The 25,127-nt window shown below is 38.4% G+C and overlaps 1 long non-coding RNA gene across 1 annotated transcript; it reads left to right on the top strand.

Moving 5' to 3' along the window:
• Positions 1-1,000: 1,000 nt before the first annotated feature.
• On the top strand, positions 1,001-24,201 carry LOC114057383. Its single transcript, XR_003571204.1, has 3 exons — positions 1,001-1,063; positions 16,369-16,430; positions 23,855-24,201. It is a non-coding gene; the product is annotated as an uncharacterized LOC114057383 (long non-coding RNA).
• Positions 24,202-25,127: the final 926 nt, after the last annotated feature.

Raw genomic sequence — 25,127 nt, 5'->3', positions numbered from 1 at the left:
AGTAGCACTAAAGCTGAGTGACTTATCTGCCACCCCTTAGGGAGGACGAAAAGTGAGGATAAAGAAGTATAAGGAGAAAAAAAAGCACATTGTGAAAGTATCACCTAGAAGGCTGCCTAAAGATTTTGATCTTTCAGCTTCTTATCTCCTATTTCCCTATAGTGGATATGGCCATGACTTCTGTTATTACAAACCACACACAGCAAAAATGAAGAACCGTACAGCAGAGGTTACGGCAAGAATAAAAGTTCACCAAGTTTAGGACAAGAAAATAATATCTGAGGGTGGCTGGGAGAAAAATGTCTAGCTGAAGAGCTGTACAGATGCAATAGGAATAGACAATGATCACCATCTACAGGGAATATTAAGGTAGGATGAATGACAGGCAACCCACAAAATCCAAAGATGCCTTGCACATGAAAAAGCTTGTTACAAGTCAGCACTTTTGACATGAGTTTGATACAGGATGGACAAGTGGGTTACAAAAAGCAAATTGTTATATAGCTCTAAAAAAATTTCAAGCACAGTTGGCTGCTCAGCTTAATGACACCATTATTAAACTCTAGATAGTAAAACAGGCTATGACAGAGCTTCCTGCTCTTACCTTAAAAACATATAAAGACTACAGTCATCTCAGAGCAATGCACAAAAAACATCCTCTGAATTCTCCAGCATCCCATGTTGATGACCCACCAGCATGAGCATGGTTAGCAAAACATGAGTTTTACATAGCTTTTGGACCTATTTGATCTTGCGTTACACAAATAGAAATAAAACTAACAGCACTCCACAGAAGCTCCTACATATAGAAATAGATTGTTAGGCTTAACAGGGTTTTTAACATGGGCTACTTAGGACATAGCAGGAGCATTTGAATTATTCTGTATTTAACAGAATGAAACATCTATCTTTCAGGATTTCACTAGTCAGGTGGTTTGTCCATAATTTACACTCAATCAGAGATGAAAATGCCTTTTTTTCCTCTACTTGTAGTGTTGACTGCATGGTGGCCTGCCTTTAAGAAGGCATTCACTGCCTACCTCTGAGAGATAGAAGAGGAAGGGTGAGTGATTTTCATGCTCTGGCACTCATTGTAGGCTGTTTAATTTGTCAGGACTACTAGGCCATGGTTTTGTGCTTTGACAGGTTTTTGTTATTCCTGCTAATCCCATTTCTGTTGTGTAATGTGCGTGGCAGCATCTGGTGACAACAGAATAGAACACCTAATTGTGAATGAATACAGAGAGCCCTGTTCTGCCACATTGCCTGTTGCACTATTTTTGCATTTTTATGGCTGAGGGTGGGCTTCCAGGAGCTGCAAAGCAGACAGCCCATCGTTGTAATCAAATTTGCCATTTGCATGTGTGTGTTCTCAGCAATCTTCGTATTTCCACGGCCCTCAGGATTCCTTGAGTTTGGTTTTCTGGCTCCCTCTTCTGAAGGGAGAGGATGATCAATATATTCATTAAACAACTTATCTTTAATTATTAAGTCACAATGTGAAAGTGGTGGTTTGAAGTGCATTTGGGTGTCACTAAAAGGAGCAGTACGTGAGGAGAGCCAGTGCAGTACCTGCAGAGCTGTCATTGCCTTCACCCGTTGCATGGCTGAATTCACTTGCTGGACACAAGGATCAGGAGCTGCCTTGGAGATCTCCTCTCCATCTGAGTATTTTTTTTGTTGCACCATCCCATTATGATTTGTCAGTGACTAACTAGGTCCAGATCCTATTCTGCTTTGCCACTTGAGATGTACTAGGCTTGGGAGCCACAGGCTGTGCTCAGCATTGCTCAAATAGATAGGCTTAGAAAGTTGTATGGAAATGGATCACTGACCATAAATGCTTCCAAATGCAGGATATCTGTTTTTAAGTAGGGTCTTACAGATTTTGGGGGAAGGAGTTCAGCTCAATGTCTTTAAAAGTTCCTGAAAGTAGATTACTGATTTAGTCAAGAGTTTATACAAATACTCTCCTGGTGGGGTTCTAATCAGATGGCTTCATCTGTGTATAACTTAAACTGGTTCCAGCTAGTGTCAGTATTGCAACTTAATGCCCTCACTTACAGGAAGTGGTGAAGCTTCTTTTGCAAGAAGCTAGTTTTGGTGTAACATAGCTCCCCAAAATACTGATAGATCAGAGCAGTATAGAATAATACAGGATGGACCAAGGTTATTATTTTACAGGACAGATATTTTGAGTAGATTGATAAGCCTTTAACAGAATCACAAAATGGGTGAGGGGAAAAGGGACCACAGCGGGTCATCTGGTTCAACCTTCCTGCTTAAGAAGGGTCATCCTAGACTACCTGGCACAGAATTGCATCCAGATGGTTCTTGAAGGCCTCCAGTGAGGCCACAACCTCTCCTGGCAATCTGTTCCAGCATGTGGTCACCTGCCCAGTAAAGTTCTTCCTCATATACAGGTGGACCCTCCTGAGCATCAATTTCTGCCTGTTGCCACTTGCCCTATTGCTTGGCACTCGAGAGCAGAACTTGGCTCCATGCTGTTGACACTGTCCCTTCAGAGACTTACAGACATAGATGAAGTGCCCTCTCAGCCATCTCTGCATGAGGCTGAACAGGTCCAGCTCCCTCAGCCTTTCCTGGTAAGAGAGGTGCTCCAGGCCCTTCTCATTTTTGTTGCTCCCAGGTGGACCCGCACCAGGAGCTCCACATCTCTCTGGTACTGGGGACAGAACTGGACACAGCACTCCAGAGCTGAGTAGAGGGGTGGGATCACCTCCCTGTGGTGTTCTCTGGGTGTCCTCTAACCCAATCCTCCTTGACCAAACGACTGCAGACATTTTCAGCTTAGATTCTTCCCAGACAAAAGCATTAGTATTGCATAACAAGACTAAAAAAAATCACTGCCCACATCAATCCTGCAAAAACTTCCAAAAGATTAATTAAAACAAAGCTCTAAAATCCAAGAGATCTGAAGTATATGAACAACAACAAACATCAAAAAGAAAAACTTAAGGGAGAATGTTCAGAATTTTAAATTAAAATGCAAGCTTCAATTTCCTCCTGGTAATGCTTGGTATAATTTTTCTCCCAGTAAACAACACAACTCTTCTGTATTTACCACAACAATATGGAATCAAAACACAAAACCTGTTGGATACAGCAACCAAGAAAAGATCTAAAGCTTGTATAAAATTTAATGGATTATTTATACATTTTTCTAACTCTCCTGTATTATAGAATGTTGAATTTAAGAAGTTTTAAAAAGGTGGTCAAATTAATACAGTAAATATGGAAGTAGTTTCAGGACTGAAGTATGAGGCAGCATACAATCCACATGTGAAACTAAGATCTTGTCTTATGCTTTCTCTTATCAGCTACAGTTCAATTCTAAACTGAGTTCTAAGAAACATAAGATAGTGTGAAAGCAAAAATATTTATGTACGCTATGCATACAAAATAGACAACCAAGGGAGAAATGTTCCTCCTTATCAAAGCCTTGTATTAGATGTATCCTTCTTCTAAGCATCTGTGGAGAAGTTCCCCAGAAAAGATGCCTTTCATCAACTATGGGAGCTGTTATTCGTTATCATCATCTGTTTACAATCAATGAGAACAGTTGGATGCTCAGCAGTCTTGAAAATTGAACCAATTATTTAGGTCAGTAGTTTTTAACCTTTTTCTATTTGTGAACTCTTAAGCATTTTCCACTGGATGTGAGGCACTGTTAGAAATTTTGCTCATGTAGATAGCTGTCACTTTCTTTGGCACTTACAACAAACTGTCTAGAATTTATCCATTCCCTTTCATCTCCTTATGAAAATATTCTCAGACTCCAAGATGAAAAAAACCCAAACCATAATAGTAAAATATATACATTTTTGGATAAATTAAAAAAAAAAAAAAAAAAAGGCTATCTGAATCCAAATGCTTTTAAGCACCTTGAAAAGTATGCAAGCAAAACTTTCTCAGTTTGAATCTATGTTATTCTGATTACAATCCAGGACAAGCACAGTTTCCCACTGTCATGAGCAGTTGCTGCTCAGGCTCAGCCCTCTGGAATCCTCCCTGTCCCTGCACTGGGGTCCATGCACTGGCCTCCATCATGTATCAGCACATGTTTCTTTTCTGTTCAGTGAGCTGTGCTCTGAGACCAAGAGTATTCAGGTAGGGATGAGCCTCTTTAACCAACAACTGCTACTAAAAATATTTAAGTAAAACACTGTACCCCAGAAGCATTTTTGGTGCTACAGTCTTCAAGAAAAACATGAACATAATTTTCAACAGAGAGGGAGAGAGAAAAGCAAAGACAAGCAAGGGACGACCCTAATTCAGTCATAGCAGCACAAATTAAAATGTCCCAGTTCCATCCGGTTACACTCCCAAACATGCATTATAAGCAAGCAGGATGGCTTGGGGTTACCTGGGGAAGGAGCTCTGACTGAGGTCTGGCCACAGGCAGCTTCTGAAGTTCCACTTGAAGGTACCTCCACTGTGTTTGGTGACTGGTGGCAGGAGAAACTGCTTCTGGCACTCATGTGAAAATGGTTCCGCTCACACATCTTGCTGTGTCAGAGTCACTACAGCAAATCCAACCAAATCCAAGGATCACACACTGAGCAGAGATTTGAAATATTTCTAATGTCATTTTGGTGTTTATTGTAATTATTATAGTTACTGGGATACACTGCAATGACATACATTTAATTGTATCTCCATTAGATTATGCTACAGCAGGTATATTTTTACAGCCAGTGTGGAGAACACAGAAAAGTCATATTAATGAGAGCAGGCTCTTAAGGTTCCAAAGCAGTTTAACTTCTGGTCTCAGCTCAGGCAATGAAGCAGCATACCTAGGTCAGCCCTGTGGAGGCTTTGGTGATACCTAACACTTTCCCTCTGGGAAACACTCTGAACCAACAACGGGCAAAAAACTTTAAAAATGTAATTGCTGAAAATGTAACTTAAAAAATGTAACTGCCTAAAAAAAAGAAAGGGTTGGAAGGAGGCGAGACCCTTCCTGGTTTTAATGAAAAAAAACCTTTAGGGGTGACTACTGTATTTAAATTAAATCTATTTGCTTTTTGCACAGTTCGAATAGATGCTTTTTAATTATTGCTAATTGTTTAAGATATTGTTGTATCCCCCTGAAGATTTAAACTGAATAAATTTAATTCCTTTAAAATATCCTTCAGCTACAGGCAATACAGTAAGAAGCCCCATAGGTATGGCAGTAAAAATAACCATAAAGGCATAAGCATTTAAATGAGGAGAGCATGGAATACTTCCCACTAGACTGGAAAAAAAAAAAAAAAAAAAAGAGAGAGAGAGAGGGGGAGAGCAAAGAGACAGAAAAGAAAAGAAAGAAAGGATGTGTGGGGGGGGAAGCTATGTGTTTTGGAGACACAAGAAGCAAACCATGAAACACACAGTTGAAACATTTGGGATGACTATGAAAAAGGTCTATGTTCACTTGTTAAAGAATGCGCTAGGGCAGACTAAAGCATATGAATGGCCCTTTCACAGGTCACAGATTCTATTCAGTTCTTGGACATTGTTATTATCCGACAGAAATAGATGGGCCTAATTAATATTCTGGACATACCTGAGAGAACATTCTTAAGGAAATCATCCTCTGGTGGTTTAGGTTTGTTGTGTTTTGGGGGTTTTGTTTGCTGTTGGGTTTTCTTGGGTGCTATGTGCTTTTTGATTTTGTTTTCAGCAAACAGCAAATGCAACAAATAGCATCTGGTTAAAAAACCCTATGACTACAATTTTGGTCTTAAAAGTTTAATAAAGAGTCTCTTTCTGAATATATTTGTTTATGCAAAGACTTGGATTTGTTTTTTTTTTATTTTATTTTAGTAAACAATTTTGCCCTGTAGATTAAAGCTGAACTGCACAGTCATTTTGCAAGCAATTATATTCTTGGCACTTTTCTGAACATAATATAACAATTACCACCGCAAATGCATTTTATCAGAGCACTCCAAGCATGCAGCAGGTTAATATTAGTGTTCAGCAACTTCAGATAATATTTCTAAGATGCTAATGTTTAGCCAGTTTCAAATCAGCAAAGAGCTTCTGATTGGAACTGGGTTCTGGTCTTTTAAGATAATGTGGTGACAGGCCCCAATCTTATACGTAGTGGGACTACTATCCCCCTCACAGAATCCTGTTCAAGTTGCTGGGAGTCTGTGTAAGCAAATCCAAATGCAAGGCCAGCAGCACATCAAGAAAGACAGACTGATTAGAAAGTTAACATGTTGCACAGCTCTGCCTGATGTGGGGTGAGCCATCCCCTCATACAGCTTGTCCATTTACCTTCTAACCTTTGCAAGCATCAGCTACTCACTGAGTGTCTCTTACTGATACCAAACACTGCCCTAAAAGGACTTTGTTATTAGTCTAATCTACGATGAATTTTAAAGATATGTGGTTTGGTTTCAGCTATTTGACTTGGGCTGAACAATCCCAAAAAAGTATAACCTCCTTTTTTGAGTCTTGTTTCACCTCACTGCTGACTCTTGTGGGAGTTTTGCTGTTGACTTCACAAGAGAGCAGAAGCAGGTCCAAAAAATGTATAATTTTCCAAAGTCATCCAAGCTGTATCACTGCATTTTGAATTCAGGACACTGCTTCAATACAGTGACTTGTTGTTCTCATCTTAAATGTCTGGATGGCATACAAATATAGATAAAAGTAGATGACTAATTATCACATCTATTCTCAAGGCATGCATGGAGGGAAAGCAATAAAGAGGAGGGGAAGTTTGTGGGTTACTCCCACACATAAATCCTCTGCGTGTCAATGGGTGAATAGACACTCCTTTAGTCTATTGTGCAAAGCTGTTTTATAACAACAATAAGCTGAAACAGAGAAGAAACTATATCAAAATACATCACTACTAAAATGCTTGCAGGTAATCAAGTAATTCAGTTCTGTAGTACACCCAGAAACAGGAGTCAAGTGTTTTGTACTCAAACCTTAATATGGAAAAAAAAACCAAACCACATTGAAATAAATAGACCTATTCATTTCAGAGACAGTGAAAAAGAGACAAACTTTCTTTGTCTTGCCACTTTAGAGCCCCTTGATAGCATTTTCCTTTTTTATTGTCTTTTAGATATAGATGCCCCTCTGCTTAAGTATCACCAAAGCTACCAGTAACAAATATCTAAATATATAACAGATGCATAAGTGCATCTTGGGATAAATACATTATGGACAATTAACTGTCATCATACCCCTCAATTACATTTTCACCCGCTCCTGTAGTGTACACCTGTGGCTTGTTAGTAATGCAATAAGTGTTGGAAAGCAACTCCAAGGTTCAAAGGTAGCGCTGCAAAAATCTGTTTTCCTCTCTTTTCTTAAATGTGCATTACATAAATGTGAAAACAGAGAAACAGACACAAGAAAAAAAGAACACCACCTTTTCTTTTACTAGCTGACACTGCTGATCAAGTGAAAATTTTTCACTTTCCTTTTTTGCCACACAGGAAAGACAATCTGCATGAAATATTGGACCAGATTCTGAATTCACTAATGCAGAAATAGAAGCAGCAAGCAAAACTCACTTTAGCACAGTTTGTAAAATTATTTTGAATGTCACATATCTCATCTATGAGGGGATAATATAATGACCACAAACATTATCTGAGAAAATTTTGTAATGCAAATAATTTTTAGTAAAAAGTAAAAGAGCTTGTTAGAGGCACAATTAAAAATGATACACTTCTAGGCTACAGTATAATTAAGTATGCAGCTTTGTAAAATAGATATTTTTATAAGTTACAGTAGCTGTTGGATATCCTTACCATAGTCACACATAAATCCATAATAGTTTCTGCAGAGATTATTTGTTATTAAATATGTGAGTGGCATAATTTAGTAAACTCTGTATATGACATTGATGGAGTGCCTGTAAAGAAAAATATTAAACAAAAATATACTGTACAAATGGTCTTGTAGCTAGAGGCAAATCCAGAACAGAAATATCCCTCTCAGTTAATATCCCAATTGCATTAACACGTTTGTGTGGCTGCTCTGTTTATGTATTAGTCTTGTATGGTCAACATTAAGATTTTTTTTATTCCTATCCTGCACTTTTCCAACCTTATTTACTACCTCCCTCTGTCAATACCTCTGATTACTGCACTGCTTGTTCAGGGAGGGAGCACAGGAAACCAGAGACTTTCCTGTGCTTCACACAAACAAGGGGGTGATCTTTGGAAAGGTGACATTGGCTGCTCCCCTGACTTCCACGCACCGCTTGGCCAACAGACAGGGAATCACCCCAAAATCTCATGCTCGAGTCCAGCTGACCCCCCTCACACGCAGGCTGCCTGAAGCAGCCCAGCAAGGACAGGCTGGAAAATCTGTCCCCGTGCTGCAGACTCCACCTCACACCCACTGCTGCACCCCTTCTGGATGATGCACCCAGCAAGTCCCAGCCACGGTCCATGGAGCAAAACTGCTCCCACACAATATCTTCATCAACCAGGAGAAGGAAATAGTATAATTCTTTATGCTTCAAGACTTTCTGTGTAGAGAGGACATAACTGGTCATACCTCTGGTGCTGATCCAAGACAAACCAGGCTATGAGGACCTGCCACTACACTGTCACCACATTTTGTCTGGCTCAATACTGACAGGGTGAATCAGTAAAGATAATTTTATCCCTTGTTGATTCAGGGACAGTGAGATGTTCACATATCGAACAACAGATTTCAGCAGAGGTTCTTAATACTTTTTTTCCTTTTGGCAAAAGAAAGTTTTTTTTTTTCAAGTCTTCATGTAGCTTTTCCCAGATCATTTATATATGTAAAAGTCAATAACTTTTTATCTGCATAATGAGCAGTGGTGCCAGCTGACACTCCTATAGATTTTTGGCAGTTTCCTTTACTTGAGTTGGTTTTTTTTCTTTGCCCATCTTATAAAAGCTCTGTGAAGGTGAGCTGAAGGATGCAACACCGTGGTTTTCACAGATAACATTCAAGAGCTGCATTTTGTTCTGTGTCCCAAGTGACTTACCTGAGAGACACTGAGAGGCTGGAAGTTGGGCTGCAGAATTAATGAAGAATTTTACAGGTGTTTATTTCTAGGTGAGAATCAAATACACCTGGGTTGACCAACAGTGACTCAGGGATTGTCAAATAGCAACATTTCAACGTGTTCAAGCAGCCCTGTGAGGAACTGGGTTAGCTGACTAAATGATAACAGTGACTGGCCAGTCAGCATAAGCTGTGACAAGTTATATCATCTTACTTTACTAAATCCATAGTCTCAAAAGAGTTTAATCACAGTTGGATGACATAAAGCCAAATACAAATTGCCTTGCTTAGCAAAGACTGTCAGCTAACTTGCCTTTTTGCAATCACATCTGAACTAAATATCATAAAATGAACCCTAGAAAGACACAAAAGACATAAACACAAATACTGAGAAACTGTTAGGACTAGCTATGAGGAAATACTTAGCAGAAACAGGAGAGGAAATAACTATTCAATTGAGAAAAACCTTTTTGATACATGCTGTATGCAAATCCTCTGATGTTTGGATGCTTTGCTGCATTTCTGAAAAACCCAGAGAGCATCAAGCAGCAGAAAAATGTGTTACAAAGAATAATGCTGCATAATCCAGGAACTGCACTGGATAATCTAATTGGACACTAATTTCTAGCATTTTTTTCTCCTTGGAAGTACTACTACTTTTGCTAAAAAGCTGGCATCATTAAAAACAATAACAAAAAACCTATGTCTTTCCTGTCTCTGGTCTTTTTTAAAAAAATTATTTTATTAGGAATTTTACTGAAAGGCATCTTTAGGATTTAAACTTATTTAATGATGAGAGGAAACACATAAGCATTTTTATTGACTAACCAGGGCAAAATTAGTATCAGTAGAATTTATGTTGTTCTATAAATGGCCTGGGCAAAATCTCATAACAAATCCACAGTGTAGTCGGAACTCATCTGTTCTTTGCACTTCCTACTTTGCAGATGAGACAGTCTCAAAAGACAGGGTAGGCTGAAGACTGGTTGGACAACTCTATAAGTGAAGTCTCAAGACTCTTGTCATTCTAGCTGTCTAAATTACTTAAACAGGACTCAGAGGAATTTAAAGGGGAGAAACGACATGACAAACAATTATATTCTAACACACTATTTATAACAATGCCCTTTCAGATTATTATTCCACTCAGACTGACACATTACTGTAATCCCAGGGATGAATCAAGGGACTTAAGAGTTAGATCGCGCACAGCTTGTAGGCATAAAAAAAATACGAATAAAGAACTGACATTCAGGAAATATAGAGCGACTCAAGGATAAATTCTGCTGGGATGAGCTTAATTTATCAATGTCAATAACAACGGTGAACACATCGCAAGAATACATGCATATTAATTGAAAATAACTCAGATTAAATCACTGCAGTTTGACATTTTGAGATAGGCACTTTATCTTTTCAAGAAAGAGAGCACTATAAAATCTTTAATCTGAAAACACATCTTAATTGCGTGTTATCACCTCCTAATTGCTTCTATATTATATTAAACATTTTGCTAATTACTAGCCTGATCATGGTGTAAATAGCTTGAGGCTAGAGCTCATAACCAGCTGAAGACAACTGGGCACAATGAGGGCCACAAAGAAGTTTATCACTTCGGTGTATTATCACGGACTTCCATCATTATCAGTGTCTATCACTCTTTATCTCTGCTTCCCTTGTGAGATAAAGAAGAGAGACAATAATGCAGATCAGAGGTTGGGTCGCATTTCAGTTAATCCATCTATTTCTAGCTCTAGATTTCTAATATTCCCTGGGGACAGAAGTTGTCTGCCTACTGCTGTCACTAATCTACTGCTCCAAGACTGAGGCCAGAATGCGATTTGCTCTGCCACGAGACGGGGTAATGGAGGCGCTCCCGGACAGCTGGAAGTGCCTGCTGCATCCAAACCCAAAGGATGTGGATGAAATACGGTGCTGTGAGCAACCTACCCACTTAGCTTCAGACCCCAAGTAATACACAGATGATACACAGGGAGAATCTGAGGCAGCAGCTTATGAATTAATAAAAAAAATTATTTACGCATAGGCAATAAAAATGCTCCTACGAAACTGTCAGGTGACCCAGCAATGCAGGCAGTCACTCAGGCAACAACTAATAACTGAGGTACAGCAATTGTTTAAACAACTACTGTCGTCTAAAAGGAGCCCACCAAAACATAATTGTTACAGGTTTCTTGGAAGAAAACAATTTTATCCGACATCACATTCAGGAATTAACTGAATTTTGGGTTCCAAACTGCAAGGTAAAACACAGCTTTGTAAAAAATTACTTGCATTTCCCAAAGGAACCAATCTTAAGTAGAATAAATCAGCAGCTTTTCTCACTGTCTCCTTGGCAGAACACAAGTTCAGCCAGTGCTAAGAGGATGTGCTGATGTGCAGTTTATGAATTTTGCTCTCTGTGTTTAAAGTTAGATTTTGACTACAGCTACTTTGTCAGGGCTTGCTGTAAGATGCCAGAAGCCCAAGTTCATCTCTGTTAATAAAAGTTTACTTTTTTGTCTGTCTTTGCACTGTGGCAACAGCAAAGAATTTACACCTGGAGCTTCATATGCTAGATGGAAAAACCTCACAACTTTTACTAAGTAGAATGATTATAACTCAGGGAGGAAGAAACAGATTGCAAATGAGGGAACATGAAACATGGACTAATTTAGGCCTGAGTCATGAGATGCAGAAGCAGAACACTCTCAAGCTTCAATCTTTTTGTATCGGAAGACCTTTGTTTATTGAAATTGTACATAATTAATTAATCAGAAAGTAATGTTCAAGTCTGAAGAAACCTTCTACCTTCCCCGCAGAGAAAGGTGCCTCATTGATGGGATAAGTGACACTTTCTCCAGTGAGACAAGAAGTACTGTACCTGCTTAGATCACTGCCTTCCAGATCCCCTCTCACACCTCCTGGACACAGCTGTGGGTTGTTTTATTTTCTACTCCAAAGGTTATACCACTCTCTCTTTACCTGAACTCCAGGAACAACATAAAATAAATTGGAGAAGTGGGCAGTGTCCCTGTCCACGGCAGGGGGTTTGGAACTAGATGATCTTTAGGATATTTTCTAACCCAGACTATTCTATGATCCTATGAAATAAGAAGTGCTAACACCATCCCTTTGTACCTGGTACCGCTGGACTTGCTGCCACAGGTGCTGCCACCTCCCAAGGGTCTGTGTCTCTCCTCCCCTGCATCCCCTCGGCCATCCCATCTCTGCAGCACTCTCCCATGGCAGTTTGATCAGCTGCTTCCGTGACATGAGCTACAGTATGGCACTGACAGGAATCCAGGGCTCTCAGAGACTTTGTGTCAAAGCTTAAGAAACTGGGCTTCTTGTTAAAAAAAAAAAAAAAAAGAAAGAGAGAGAGAAATGGGTAAGACATTTTAGGGAATATATTCTGTCTTTTAAAGAGCCCAGCTCTTGTTTCAGCTGCCAGAATCCTCTTACTTTTTCAGTTTCCTATTATCTTTATTTCCTTCTTTCTTTGTTTCTAGGCTGTGGATGTTTAAAGTGTCTCAGCCTCTTTCTTCAGCTCCTAAGCAGTTTTTATAGGTGCCTGTGTTCTCCCCAAGGATTCCTTAATTTGCCACTTCCCCTTATGGCTATGGCAAAGCCATGCTATATTCTTGTCTTCCTTTGTATCCGAAGTGAGGAGAGGGAGATATTTCCCAGAAGAATAAATATTCTGCCATAACAGGTTGGTGCAAGGCTGGGCCCCCGATGTGGTGGTAGGCAATGTCAAGAATACCTTGTACTTACACACGGGAATGCACACAGCTGAAAGGAAAGGCTGTACCACACAATACAAAACTTCCAAGGGCTCATTTCTGCAGCTGGATTTTAAGCTCGTGCTGCAGATGAGTTTTATGATATTTGCTTGTTTGTGTTTTCTCCTCTGTGTTAATGTATATTATCTCCACAGCCACTAATTCTTGATATAAATGATGCTAAGCAGTAAAGTATGGTCCATTAACTTGATTTTTAAAAGTATCTAAAATTTACGCAGTGATTTAAATAATAATATAAATTATATTAAGCATGTGCAGCAGCAGAGGGTACGGCCTCCTAAACAGAATGAATTTCTCCTTGGAGAGCACTGATTAGTTCATTTTTCCTAATGAATCTTTCGTTATAGTCAGAAGTTCCTTTCTTTCCCCCTCACTGTCTCACTTATGAAGCATGCATATGTATATATGTATGTTCCATTTATATATTTGAGAGCTAGATTAAGTAATATCCTACTTCACCTCCAGAAAGGGCACAGCACTTCTCAAGGAGGCAGCTGCATTTCTTAGGAGGGGGAAACTGAGGCCAAGGCACTCCAACCTCCTCAACCTGCTCAATCTATGGGTCAGCCACTTCCAAGCATATAATTCATGGCTAAACTACACTCTGCAGAAAAGTGGATGGATACTGCTGCTTCTCTCAGTGCAATTTATTGTTGAGGCCAATTAGAGAGTGTTACCCATTAAGACTGATGTAGCCAGCATTTCTCCCACCCTGTCAAAAAAGTGCAGCAGATGGTTTTGCACTGCCTTCTCCAGCATCCAGTGATGCCCCCCTGCTTCAGCTCTGCCCTCACTCTGCATATTCACACCCTTCTCCCCCAAGGCAGGGTGAAGGAGAGAGAAGTTCCCCCTTTCCCTCATAAGTGCTTTACATGCTCCTAAAAGACAGGTTGCCATCTGGCCTAATGAGCTTTGGAACAAACTGCCTTTAAGACAACTTTCGTTTACCTGCAGTGACGCTCCTTTGGCGGTTGTTTACCAGCACCCCGGTCAATTAGGCTGTAGTTAAAGATTCATCACAGTTGTTGGTTTTTTCCCCTAGAAATATCAGTGTAGGTAGTGTTTTCCAATAAGTGGACATTAATTCATGCTGAATTACAGTGGGATTCCCAAGAAACTACATATGAATACTGAAAGAAATCATTATGATTAATGATATAATTTATATGTGCATGTTGATGAAAGAATCATAATCTAGAGTAAATTAGTAGAGATTTATGTACTAATAATTTTGTTGTGCACTAAGGTCCAGACAAAAACCAACTAAGTGATGTTGTATTGACAGCCAGTTCATATTATCACATCTTAAAGGGATAGTATAATAGTATCAAATAAACAATTTCTAATGTATATTAACTCTATCTCACTTTCCCCCCTCCCATATTCTATATTTATGGCATTGATAGGAGTAAGGTTTCATCCCTTTCATCTTCACATACATGCCAAAGAGTCAGTGTGAATGAGATGACTGAAAATATTTAAACAGTGCTCATTGCACAAGCTGGAGTGCAACTGCAGCTGAGGGCAGTATGGGCCTCTCAAAACTCTGTGTGGCAGAGGCCATGCACCAGTGTCACACAGTCACTTTGGGGGGTTTGAAACGCCAGCTCATGGTAAACACCCAAAGGGCATTACTTAATATTCTGAAGAGATGGTTGTGAATTGTTTTACATTAATCACTAAAGCGAATGTTTACAAAATGCATCTCTGTATAATAACTAACTTACTAATCTTACTTCTGAAATTCTTATGGAAAATAGAAAGTGGAATGTAAGTGAAATTATCTATTCCAATTTATTTTTAAAAACAAGGATAAATTGCTGATCTAGAAAAATCTGCAATTTTTTTTCCTAGGGTGCTCTTAGTACTTAACCATACTTTTCAAAAATTTTTTTAAAGAAGTGGCATAATCTAGTCAAAATAGTCTTATGTTTTTGTAATAAGATACATTATCAATCTATAGCAACTCAGAGAGCCTAAACTGTTTGCAGTTTTCAAGAAGAAAACATCCCCTGAGCTATGTGACCGAGACTGTAGTGATGTGATCCAACAGCAGGACTACTACTGTACATTAGTAATTTAAACAAGATCCAGACTTTTTCCTCCTGTACCTCCCCTTTTAAGTTATGTATTTTAACTTTTTGCTGCTGGGGACATAGTTTTGTAGCGCAAAACTCAATACTAGAGGCAATATTTAAATTTTATACATGCTTGGACATATTTGTTCATAACAAAGCCTGCTGGAGGAATTAACTCTCTTCTACAGGGAACCCAATGTGAATTTACAAAGGAGAAATTACTAATAACAACATTTCTAATGAAAACCAGGCTGTGTCTAGCCATTTTACCTAGCTATTACTTACGGAACCTGTAGCCACCACTAGATGCTCTGCAGAATACCTAATTTTCAAAATCCTCACTTAAACCTTAATTCAAGGGAAAGACCTCTTGATCTTACAAAAGGCATTATTGCCAGAGATTAAACTGCTTGATGCTATGTATTGTTCTAGTTGTAGTCAAGAGGGAATATTAATTGAGATGTTCCATGGATTACAGTGTGTATTCCACAGTGGTTCACATGTTTCCTGGTGGTCTTTCCAACAGGAATGGCATAAATGAGGGTAATAAGACGGATCATTTTGAACCTTAGTTGTTAAGCCATTGTTCTGTTGTGCACAAAAGGTAATGCTTGGTTGATTTGCTTTATTTCTGAGCTGTTCTGACTTTTTCCCTGTGCACCTAATCTCTGCCACTTCCTCTGTGAGTCATCAGCAGCTGGACCCAGTGAAACCACAGGAACTAGCTCCTGGTAAAGAGCTCTAATGGTGCTATTACTCAAGTTCAATTCTCTTTAAGCCTAGTAAAGAAGCATCATGAGTCATATGGTACAGACAAGAGTTCTTTTGCATTTGCTTCTTTAGGAAAATCAAAACCCATGTCTTGCTTTTTCAGAGTGATTACAATGGATGTCTCTTATACCTGTCTCACTCTGCCTGTCCTTTGCAGCAAGGATGAAGTGTCATTTTCCTTTCAAGTCCTCATTATTTTTTTCTTGTACTTAACAGCTGCACTGCCTATAATTTAAAGACAGTTCTTAAAAATGAAACAAAACAAAAATTCACCACCATTTAGCTTTCTCCTTTCTGATCATTTTCATTGCACAGAAGTGCAATGTGATTCACACCTCCGATTCAGCTGATTTGATTAGTTGCTGCTGCCACACACCTGCTGCCGTCACCACAGTAGTCTGTATTTGTGGCATACATTCCTGCTGTCTGACAGAACAGGTGGATATTGTATTGTAGACTGAAAAGAAGGGTTGGAATCGTAATTGTTCTGCATCCTTGCTTACACAAACTCAGCAAAAGTTGGGTCTATGAAATGAGTCTTATGATTTGCCTTCAGTAAATAGAGTGGTCAAGCATCTTATTTTAAGCTAAAGCCAGATTTTTAACTTCAGGAGAGAATAAACTCCTCAGATGAACTTTACAGTAAAATGGCTGGAAATTTTTTATAACTTTTTAAAATTTCTGATTCTCAGGCCTTTCTATATAAGACAATTTGAAGACTTCAGAGAGCGCTGGGGGATCTCTTTGACTCTTGGTAGGAGTTCCCTTCCTCTCCTTTAATTAAAACAAGTCATTCTTAACATTTAAAAATGGTCCTTATTAAAAGAATGTCTCAGTTATTATCCTCTCAGACTAGCGTTTTGCCTTCTGATGAAGTCTTGCATGCTGGTTGAAGGAGGTTTACTTGAATTGTAATGCAGTGCTGCTCAGGGATGGATATTCTATGGCAATCTGTAACACTGGGCAGCAGGAGAAGAAATGGAGTCTGCTTTCAGAATATTGAATGGGGGGCAGTATTTGGCAGTTGAAAAAGATCTTCACGTGAAGTGTAGGGGTACCTCTGACCATACAGGTCTTTGAATTATCCTTTAAACATGAAATGGGAAGAACCCAAAAATCCCACATGCTACCCAATTCAAAAGTATTTCAGTAAAAAACTGAGGAACAGTACAAGTGCAAGGAAACCTCCCAAGGAGAGGTAAAATGCAATTGTAGTCTCTTTAAATCAGAGAGTTTATTTATTAGCACAGTTGTATTTTAATAAATTAAGGGCTCCAGTATAGACACTCCCAAGTTGTAACCCACATATCACAAGAGAACGCTACGCCCTGATGTGAGCCTGTGCAGAGCTGCAGGCTGAGGCTGCTGATGGCAGTACTTGACAAGAAAAAGTTTGAAAATCATAGTCCTAAGGAATGAGCAGTTTTCCCTCTCATTCAAGATAATTTTTAGGCAAGTAGTGTGCCTCATCTAAAGGACACACATTATTTCTCTGGTTTGAACAAAACCAAATGTTTTGATGTTTTCATACAATAAATGCCATCTAAATACCAATTTACCAGAAGTGCCAAGATTTAAAATTGATTACTTCTGCCTATTTCTCCAGCTAGCTAATAAATTTGCAGCATATTGCAAATCATGGCTGCATAGAGGAAAAATCCAACAAATATTTGAAGACAATATTGTGCACATTTTTAATATGCACTTCTTCAAATATGCACATCTAAGGTGCTGTGTTATGGAAGAATTTTTCTTAAAGCAGGAAAAAAGCATAATGAGATAAAATTTTAGGCAGACTATGATTCTAAATTTTGGAAGTTTCCATAAAGTATTATGGCATCTATTTCAAATTAATATTTCATTAAACTACTTTCATGTGCTATCTTTAGAATGATTAATTTGATATGTTATTTCAGGTTTTACCTTTTATCTATGCAGCCCACATTAGTGTTTTGGAATCATGGTACCGATGATTTTTCAACTCTCAGGTACATAAGAGGATAGGATGGAACCAAAGAGCTTTCAATTTTCATCCAGTTCTAACAGATGTATTTGATTTATAGTAGAAGCTGGTTTCATACTCTTAAAAATGTTGTAAACAATTTGCAGCTGCTTGATTTTTTGATGCCATCATAAATATTCATGAACTTTTTCCAAGATCTACAACTATAAGGTGACCTTAGACAAAAAAAAAAATAAAATCAGACTTGCGTGGCACAGAGTGTTGTCATTGCTTTTTCACCTTTCTAAGAACTACAGAGACAGCTGCAAAGTCTGAGCTCAACATCACATACAAGGTTTCTGGCAAATGTAATGCCTTGTTTTTTAAACAGAAACAATGAAAAGCCACTGAAGCTATGCTAGCAGAGAGCCTGATGACACCGTTTGGCATGAACACAGTGGCCTGGCAAGAAGTCACTGGGTCTGAAATCAACAGCTCTGAACGTGACCTTTAATAATGTTAGTAAACATTTTTCAGCATGGCATAGCACAGTTTTCTGACCATAATGGAAAGGAAAGGGAATGACTGCCAGAAAACGGATGGAAGTATTAAAAAAAACCCAACCAAACAAAAAAACCCAAAACTAACAACAACAAAAAACAAACCCACACAAACAAACAAACAAAAAGAAAAGCAAAATTGGCAAATCTAACTATTCTGTTTGCAAACCTATTAAATGTTCAGCAATTAAAACTGACACTAAAGCATACAAAAATATTACTTTGTGTCATATCACACGATAGGATACTGTATTATTATAACTTTATGTAAGTAACAGGTACACTTTGATCACCCTTCAGCAAAGCTCTCTCTGTTTCTTTACCCCCTTGAGATTTTCGCCTTCAGTATTTTCACAAACTAACTAAAACATTTGTGTTTCAGGTGAAAGTTTTATGGTTTTTAGGACCAATTGTAGAGAGTATAGAGAGACAGTAATTGCATCAGTATCTCAAGCCAGTCAGATAAGCTGGGGATGGGAAGGTAGGGGTCCTGACTAAAATGAGAAGATGTAAGAAAATACTTGAGAAGGTGCAATAATTCCACTCAGGAAGATGCAGGACTTTGAGGGTGTTGATCTTCAGTGGCATAAATTGCTTAAAGTGATTACACCATCTTGCCTTAAATATTTGGGTCCTCTGATATGTAATTTAAGTATGGCCTATATGACTGAGATTTCTAATGATATATCTCAGCAAGTAATGACTAAAATGACACATTAGTGACAAAACCCGGGCTTTGTCCCAAAATTCATAGAACACCTTTTATACTAACACACTGCAGCCACAACACATATTTTTCCTGGAGTATTCACAAGGTTTAAATAAATTATAGGTAATATTTTCATAAATGCACATATGATTTAGAAATCCATGCCCCATTTTTTAAATTGAAGGAAAGTGTTTAAAGTGATTTCAAAGGGATTGAGGTGATGAAACACTATAAAAAGAATCCTACTAAGCTTCTCTTACATTCAGTATCTGACCATAAATGCTTAGATGTCCCTTTGAAGGTCAGGCAGATCTGATGTACTAAGCATCCCAGTTGCTTTCAGAACTGTGAATTAGACCCCTAAATAACATAAGTGATTTTGAAAACGAGATCTAACAAAATCCTGTAGATATGTTGGGTTTAGTAAAGGTATCTGAAAGACTCACCTCAAAGTCTTAACAGCTTTAGGAGCCCTTGACAAAATCCCATAGTCTTCCTGTATCAGCACCAGAATGTAAACTGAGTACAGTCCTGTAAACAGCAAGAACAATATAAGTTGATCTGTTTTCATTGTTTATTCCCGAAATACCACGCAGCCTGAAAGAAAAGTTAAGAAAAATCCAAATAATTTCAGAATTCCCTTATACTCAGCAACATCAATGTCACATGGCTGGCTCAAAACCGAGCAGCACAGAGAAAATTGCACCACAACAATGCCATCACTACTGCCCCTGCTTTCAGGTTTCAGAAAAGTTGTACTGAGACTAGAGAGAAAGCTTTGACTTCAAATAAAGAGGTTAGGAATAATCTACTGAGAACTGAAACACGTTTATACTTTGATATATTTCTATATTTTTTTTCAAATGTGAAGTCTTTTAAGAGAAGACAGTGACATACGCATTATACATTGAACTGATCATTCCTTTTTATTGGACTCAGTACTCCAATATGAAAAGTCTGAATTTCTTTTTTCTCTCTGTGTCTTTAATACAATTTGTCTTATGCCTAGAAAGCCTGGAGAACTGGTGCAATAAATTAAGGAAACATATTTGACAAATAAGTAGACATTTTCCAAGTCAATTTTAAAGTGTGTATATGAGAATTTTTCATGACAGAGAGCACTATTTTGACAACAGAATGATCTAAAGAGAGAGTTCATTGTTGGAAGAAAATTAAGGGAGTACCTCTGCTTGATTTTCCACTACAGTATTAGTCAGGTAAGCCTTATCCATCTGAGAGTGCTCTGGATGGTTGGATGCATTATTTGTTAGTGTTTCCTGTACCAGACACAGGCAGCATGAAACACTTGGGTAGAAATGTGGTTAATATGGAACCATGCCTGGGTACTTTTATGATTTTTCCCCTTAAGCACCTAAACCACACTTTTATGAAAGCTACTTTTGGAGCTGGATAAACTGCACAGAGAGATATTTTATTTTAAAATAAAATAAAAAAAATAATCAAGCCTGATTCTCAGCAAGTCATATCCTTTTTACATTTCACAGACATGACATGTCACCAGGAAATGGTGCGACTCTTGGTTACATTGGCATGTCATGTTACAGTACATGAGAAAACATGATGTGCTGACATACCCATGCATGACCATTATCTGAATGACACGTTAAATTCTGGCAGTTCAGAAGGAGGCACATTTAGGTCTCAGCACACATATTTGCATATATCATAATCTACACATGCAAAGTGTAAAAGATTGGAAAAAACACAAAGGAAATAGTGCGATCATGAAGTTAAATCATGCTTCATCCAAATTCACTTCTCAGTCTGCCCTTATATTGTACATGCAGAGCGCTGGGCACAGTCCCTAACTGATCATCTATGCAAAACAAACCTCAAACAAATATAAATAATTATCTTGGAATACTAGAAGAAAACAGAATCACTTTTTTTTACCTTCATAGCTGTTACAGTTGATCTTTATATTTTACTCATTCTCGACTTTTGGTGTGCGTTAACATCTGGGACTCATCACGCCATCCGGCATTTCAGCAGAAATGATGTCACTGGTGCCAAATACTTTGACAAACATGGCTACTGCATAAATCCAAAGAACCGAAAGACCAGACAAATTATGTTTACAATTAGAAACAAAATGAGCCGCTTGTATCATAAGTTTAAGTACGTTAAACACGGACTTTCTTTCCAGAAAAAAGACATTGACTGAAAACTGTAAAAGCAAGCATTTCTTTTTTTTTCCCCTCTCTCTGACAGTCTGGAGGAGCTTTTGATCTTCCAGTGTCCATTACAACCTTGGGGAAGGTTAAGTTAACCCTTTGAACAAACATTCTTACCAGCATCCAATTCACCCCAAGTAACTTAATCACCAGCTAAATTGAATTCAAACTGCTCTAGAGAACATGAACTGACATAACTTAGCTCTGATGAAAAGGAAATTAAAAGGGCTAAATCTGATGCTGACATGCACTGAGGGGCACAAACTCCTGATTCCAACTTTGGAGACAGCAGGCAGTGTGATTTTGTTGCACAGAAGTGTTGGCCTAGGTGCAAGTTGTGTGCCAGTCATGCAGAGACCCACGACAACGACTTCCTCTTCCAGTGCTGATTGGAGGGCAGAGTAGGACAGGACAGCAACAGAGGACACCCCTGTGCAGCTCTGTCATTTCCCACCCTGGTGAGGGACTGCAGAAAGCATTTCAAGTACCATCCCTTTTCTTCCTGTGCACCCATCCAAAACCGAGCAGGCTTTTCAAGAATTGTTTTGTTAAAGATGTAATTCAAAAGGGAATTATTCAATTTGGTATTGACCACTCCCACCAGGAATTCATAAAAGCAGCACAGCTTTACCAGTCTGACAGGGTAGGGACGCAGGAGACTCCAAGGACACAGGTTTATCAAGCACAGTAGCATTATAAGCTCTGCATTTCTCTGCTGTGCACCTACCCTTACAGGAGTTGTGATCAGTGATTTCTCCAAAAAGAGTGTAAACAAAAGAGGATGATTAAAGGAGGCAGAGAAGCACCAGTTCCTGCTATCAGGCCTAAACCTGGCACTGAAGCAGTTCCAAGGGGTGATAATTGCACGGGGAATTTCTGTGACATAGACACTAATTCACATTATATTCAGCTTAATCATGTAACCACCAAACAGCTGTAAGCAAGATGGGATGTACATACCAAGATATGTTCACTACCTATAAAAGACAGACAGTGATCTTAGCTGAGACTTATCAGTCTCTATTTAGAAAGCAAGATGTTCAATGAAAGACGAGATTCTAGTTTATAAATAAAATGGCAAATAACCAAACAAATCACAGCACAGCAAAGGTGGCAGATAAGCATTTGAGTCCTTTAATCACACTGCTAATAAAGGTTGAATAAAATTAAGTCAACCTTCATTTATTGTACCGGCCAAAGTACAAGCTCAAATATTAAGCTAAAGTATTATTAACTCAGCTTTCAGCTGGCTCCAAAAGCATTCATCTGCACTTGATATTGGTGAATACTTTCACACCACCAACTATTACTTTCAGCCCTCAGGTATAACATCTTGCACCCAGAAGTAGCAGGAACACACCAATATTTTCTCCCCACACGCAGAAATGTTAGCCTTGATACAACTACAATATCTCTTAACCGTGCCAGTAATTCCCTTTTGCTTTCTACCACATGCCTTTGTGTAGAATCCCTGTGATAAAATTAAAAGGACAAGGAGCTTTATAAAAATGAATAATCCTACTGAACATGCAATCAATTAACCGAAACACAGAGATGGATATTTTCTGAAAGCTCCTTACAGGCTCTAGATAAACACAGTGAGATAACAATGGAAAATTGTTTGGCTTACTAATTGTAACCAAATGTATGCCATCCTATCAAAACATTCTCAGGAGGATGTCAAAGACTTTTTAAAGTAAACATTTTGTGTCATCCTTTTACTGAAGTGGAACAAGGGTCTCCAATAAAAATCCTACATATCAAGGAGACTCAAAGAGGTTTATATATGTGTTACTGATCTTTGAAAATGCAGCTTGAGAGGTACATTAATAATTTCACCCAGCTGGGCAATAAACATTCTTGCCAAAACAATTATGTAAAATTACATAAACCCTTTTTAAAGAGAATAAGTTACAAGAGGGCAAAGTATAGACTGAGTTACTTCACTTTTTTTTTTTTTTTTTACAGCTGTGTTTTATGGAAAGCATTTTAGTGTGTAAAATCTCTGTCCTTGTAAAATAATCCAAAGAGAGGCCAAAATTCAAACCTTTCTGTAATGCAGAATTTTAAAATATTAGAAAAGTTTAGCAGTGAGAAATAAACAAACCTCAACCAAATAAAAAAGCTTTTCACAGCTGAAGCAATAGATAAAATAGCAAAGAACAGCTAAAGGCAAACACTTCCATCAAGGCATACTTAAACCTTTAAATACAATACACATCCAAGGGGAACTACCAAATAGTTAAAGCATTCAATCATTCTTAATTTGTGGATTACAGTGTTGGACTCCTCTGCTGAAAAGTAAAAAACAGTTAAAATCTCCCATTTTTCAAAAGAACCCATACGTTGTAGCAATGGATCCAATCTTGGAACTTCCACTAGCAAAAAACATTCAAGAATATTCCTACCCAAACTTCACAGGAGAGCATGGTGCTTAAGCAAGTAAGCAAAAATTAAGAAAATTAAGGATAAACAGAAGTATTTTGATAGATAATAAATAAAGTTGCTCTACAGAAACTGTATTTTATGGATAATTCATACAAAATTTCAAAGATCCTGGGAAAAATTAAGAGAGATTGCTAGGTACCAACTTATTTCCCATAGTTCTCTATCAGTTCTGACATCTGAGAATGAAGGCTGCAGGAAAAGTTCCTAAAACTATTGGGAAAACTAAGCTAGAAGAGGCTCAGACTGCAACTGGCTGAATTATCAGCCTCAGGAAGGCAGGGATGCCATAACATTTGTTCTCTTCATTCTCTTTTCTTCTTCTAGGCAGTGAACAGACTAAACTGAGAAGTACAGAAGTGTGAAAAAATTGCAAACTTTCTTCTGGTCCTTTTATCCTTCAGAAACCTAACTATCTGCAAAAACAGAAGAAAAATCAAAGCACAGCATAAAAGTTTTAGCATAAGAACAACTGGATAAGAGCAAAGGTCTCTCAGGCAGAGTCCTACTTCCAGCAGCAGCCAGTGGCAGAGGAGGGAGGAAGAGGAGAATAAGCAGGCTTGTACATAAAGAGTCCTGTGCTTGCCTGTACTTCCCCAACCACTGGCTGCCAGCACGCTTGGGCTTCCTTCAGTGGAGACTGCTCTAAGCCAGGATGTTTGATGGCTCCCTCACGGCCTCTCTTTTTGCTCACTAGCCTGTCACCGTTGTCAAAGGATAGTATGAGACAAAACAGAGATGATTATCAATGAGAGTAAAGAGGAGGAGGATATTCACTGGAAGAGAGGCCATTGCAGTGTGCTGGCTCAAGGACCAAACCAGAGAAGAGAGGTTCTTAACTCCACAAAAGAAATTGCAAATTGCGTTGGTTTGGTCACTGAAGGCTGATTCAAAGGTCATAAAGGTTTAGTGTGATGCCAAAGCACTGTAATGCAGTTTCAATCGTAAAAATGTTAGTTGTGATTTAAAAAAACAAAAATAAATTTTTTTAATATTACTTCTTTGAATCCAGATGGATAGTGACTTGTTAGTCTTGAGCACAGGTAGACGCAATTTCCATAGAAAACTGAGTGGTATGTACAATGTGCAGTTCAAAACATATCACTAAAACATAGAAATGAGAAATTAAACCATGGTTAAGGGCATGACATGACTAGATGACATATTCTATATTAGAACTATATTCTAACTTCAGTGGTTCAGGTTATGTTTTCAAAATTTAAAACTCAAAATTCAGACACCATAATGTTCTGCCTTTCCTGCATTTTCCTTCTCCTCCACCTCCTCTGCTATAATTTGCTGTCCTTCTCAAAAGAGACTTTCTCTTCTTATTTATTATTTTTCTTTCATATACAGCCCTTCACTTAGCCTGAAGTCCAGAATAAAATCCTCTCTTCATATTGAAATTAAAATGCCATTGAATAAATTGGGCAAGAATGGAAAGGGATTTACAATTTTTTCAGACATTTCTTTGTTAAGTAGGATAAAAATATTCCTAAGAATTCTAGCCAGAACCTGCACGGTGTTTCTGCTGCGATCAACTCCATTCTTTCTCTGATTTGCTAGGCTGTGTCTGTGAGCAGCCATTACGGCAGCTTTT

The sequence above is a fragment of the Empidonax traillii genome, unplaced genomic scaffold (genome assembly GCF_003031625.1).
Source record: "Empidonax traillii isolate 1590-97213 ecotype Southwest subspecies unplaced genomic scaffold, ASM303162v1 scaffold129:size1329583, whole genome shotgun sequence".
In the NCBI taxonomy this organism is placed as follows: domain Eukaryota; kingdom Metazoa; phylum Chordata; class Aves; order Passeriformes; family Tyrannidae; genus Empidonax; species Empidonax traillii.
Note: the sequence above shows the minus strand (reverse complement) of the source record. Positions and strands in the feature narration are given on the sequence as shown.